Consider the following 3,894-nt stretch of genomic DNA (forward strand, 5'->3'; position numbering starts at 1 on the left):
GTTTTGGTAACAGGCTATGGTGATCGTGATTTATTTGATTCACAAACAAAACTATTTCTACGAAGATAAAGCATATCAAAGATGAAAAAGGGGGAATATTGGCCCCTTTTTAATGACAGCTGTCATTATTTTAGCTATAAATGAGTAATTGTTTGATATGTCATCTCGGTGGACTTTATGGCTAAAAGCTACTGACTGTTAACCTTATCCTTCTGTTACGCAGAGAGAGTTTGGATTTAAAAACTAACACTAAAAACTAACACGATGAGGATTATAAATTCAATTGCCAAATTTAAATGAAAGCAATAAAGCCTTAAGCTATTTCATGTCAAAGTTTTGTTCCAGGTCAACTAAAATACTTCGATTAATCGGAACGTGATTAATGACATGGCTCCAATTTTCAGCCTGTGTATGTAAAGGGGAACAGCTTGTATTGTTACCAGGTCCAGCCTGTGTATGTGAAGGGGAACAGCTTGTATTTGTTACCAGGTCCTCTCTATTTAAAAATTTTACTGTGTCACGTTTTAATATCTTTTTTGTTTATTTTTATACTGAACATTTATAGTCTGTGCAGACCTTGTAAAGGCTTTTAGAAAGCCATTTCTTTGTCACAGGGCTATTCTAAGCCTACTGTATCAGCAGGGTTTTCTTATTTATTGCTTGCTATGATATGTATAGTACCATTTTGTATTTGAATGTCCGATCACGTAATCAATTTTTTGTATTTGTCAGAGAAGGTGCGTACTAGCAGGAGTGTTCTGTGAAGGATGCCCTTGTGACTGCTTTTTCTGCTTATCTATCACAAATAACAGTGGATTATGCAGGGTCATCTCTAATACATGGAAACGTTCGACATAGGAGACATGTTGCTTTATGTCCCATTTTAGCTTACGTCACTTGACTGTCTGAAACTTTTGCCCAACTAGATTGCTCATACATTGAGTGCTAATAGGGGTTTTTAAGTCTAATGTTGCTTTGCTGTTGTTGATCTTCTCAGAACTACTTTGCATGTGCGCACATTAGAGAGATATATACACATACACATGGATATACATACATATATATGTATATATATACTGTGAGTGCATGGTAAGTCCAGTCAGAGGCCAGGAGAGGGATCATAATATACAGCCACCTTCTGGCGGGAGGCGCAGCTACGCGGCTGACAGCTGGAAAGCATGGGCCCTCCCAGCTCTGGTCTGAGGGATGGGGGTTGGGATGAGCATAATTTTCAAAACCTAACCCATGCAGTCTGGTTTAGGAGATGGAGTGGTAAGTTGGATTATAATAGAAATTAAGACTACATCCTGAAATGACACTGTTTGACAATATCGTTGTCCATGACCAAAGACATAGTGGGCTGTGGAGAACACGGCAGAAGGATCTTCCCAGATCTTTTACGCAGACTGTACCCCTTCTTGATTGGAAGGAGGATCTTACAGTTCCTACTGTCATGCCAACATCCTTCATAGGCATTACCATGTGTGTGGGGGTTTTTTAAGGTGAACTAGATAAATTATATGATATTTACTGGAAGGAGAATTTAATTTTACAAACACAGTGAAGTTTTTGTGGAGACCCTAATGGTTTCTTTGTAATAAAGACTCCTGTAAACAGAAAGCAGTCTTTTAAATATAAGATTTTTATCACCTTTTCCCTCTTCTTTTTTAAATTAAAAATCAGTCACCACTGTTTCACAGAATACTAATAAGTCAGAGCTGTCTCGGTTCTTTGATTTCAATGAAGCGCTATCTGAAGCTTATCATAGTCCATGCCAGTACTTGCAGCCAGAGAGGAAACTGGATGGCTGCAGCACAATGCAGCTGATTTCATTTAATCCCATCAGTGGAAATGCTGCCTGTGCTGTTTCCAAAGGCAGTTTTGGGAGCTCTCCATACCCAAAGCAGTCTGAAAAATGTCATATGCGCTCCCGTTGGGTAAATTTTTCCTGCTGGTACTTTGGTCACATGACTGTCATCTGCAGAAAGGATAAAAAAATATATAAAATAAAAGACTTAAAGGGTTAGAATCCTCTTGGCAGAAGCTGAGACCTGTTTCCCTCTTTTTCTGGAAGTCATGTTATGAAAAAGAGTCGTTTTGCTAAATAGAAGCAGAGCTATACTGAGTTGCTGATGTATAATATTTCAGGTCTGTAACTGTGACTCTGTCATGGATACCTCCAGAGAGAGTAACTGGAGCTGAGGACTCTGACACATTAAGGGGAGACTACGCAGTGTTCAGGACCAAGCCTGATATAAAATACCTCCCTAGCTTTACCCTATAGGGAAATACTTGGACAGCTAATATAATGAAGAAGACGTTCCTTTAATTTACTGTGCTGTAATAACCAATACGAAATATTAGGGAGTAGATACAGAGCAGAAAGACTTGCTTTTTAACTGAGCATATGACGAGCAGTAGTGCTGTCAATAGACAAGCTCTGGGGTAAAGGGGAGATAGTATCTTGTTATAACCCAAAGGCACAGACAGAAATCAGGGTGAAAAGAAGTGAATGTTTTCTGGGATGAATGAAAATGTCTAGAGCTTCCTAAATTTGAGTCTGCTATCTCGTAGCCATCAAAAATCTGATACTTAACTTGAGCCGGACTTCAAACTTGTATATTCGTTTGGAAGATAACTGTATGCTTACTGCATGTCAAAAGTTTGGTGTGGTGCAGTAGGAAGAGAAACCTCCCCTGTATTAGTAGCCTTAAATGTTGTTTTGTTATATACTGTAATGGGATGTGGTGAAAGGAGTCGTAACTGACACTAGGTTTCGTTCTGTGGTTATTCAGCTGAATGCCAGCACCTGTAAATCTGGGAAGAAATGTGGAACAATGAAGGAAGAAAAAGTAAATTTTTGAAAAAATTGTGTTTTTCCTTAGCAGGGAACTGAGGACAGTAAAAATTGGTGTGGCTCAAAACTGTCAAAATAGGCCCAAGATTAATATACTTAGTTTCTAAAAAAACATGTCTTCTGTAGAAAGCACCGGTAACCTTGTGGGGGCGTCAAGGTCTTGAATTAAAATTGAACTCCACTGTAACCTATGTAATCTAACAGCACACTTTCCACTCTGCTGATACGGGATAATGTTGCCTACTTAAGACCTTTTGCAATTTACAGTAGCGTTTAGTTAGAGATCTTGTGTGAGCACAGAGATCTGACTTTCACGGGATGTTATCTCTCTTGATCTCCTCTTGCCCTTAAGTGCCTATGCCTGTAAATCTTTACTGGGGCATCAAGACCTGCAAACTGTGTTGTTTTCTGCATTGCTATAAAAGTAATCCCTGCACAGGCAACTTTTAATGTAGTTGAAATGGAAAAGGATTAATCTTGGCATGTGAGAAAGCAATTAATTTTTATGATCTTTTTAATAATTAGAACTGTGCACGTCTTTGATGTAATTTATTTGGGGATCTTCTAAAAGCTAAACCAACTGCAGTGTATGTTCTCCTAATTGTTGAACTTTCAAATAAAATTAAAGTTTGTAAATTAATTGTTCATGCATTTCTGCTGCAGTTGCTGTATTTGCATTGCTCCTCTGGCCTCTGCCGCATGCTCCTGTTGTTTTCACTTTGCACCTAGATTGACCTTTTACCTCTGTTTCCCTGAGCCCAGAGTAACAAGATAACTCTTAAACATATAGGGTGTGAAATTTCTTCTTTAGTGCAGGTTCAAGATTGTCCCATGAGGAGCGAACGGTGTTTTTGAACAAAGCCTGGTGGAATTGAGAGAGGTTTTTGCTTTCAGTCTTGGCTTCTGGTGTTTTATTCAGAAAAGAAATCCCGTCAAGTAGTTCCATAACTGAAAGCCATAGCGTTGCCTCAGACCTACCTGGCTTTGAGCGCAGTACAGCAAGTTTCATTTACGCCTCTTCATCTGTTGTTGTGCTG

Source organism: Charadrius vociferus, unplaced genomic scaffold, assembly GCF_000708025.1.
Source record: "Charadrius vociferus isolate BGI_N301 unplaced genomic scaffold, ASM70802v2 scaffold556, whole genome shotgun sequence".
In the NCBI taxonomy this organism is placed as follows: Eukaryota; Metazoa; Chordata; class Aves; order Charadriiformes; family Charadriidae; genus Charadrius; species Charadrius vociferus.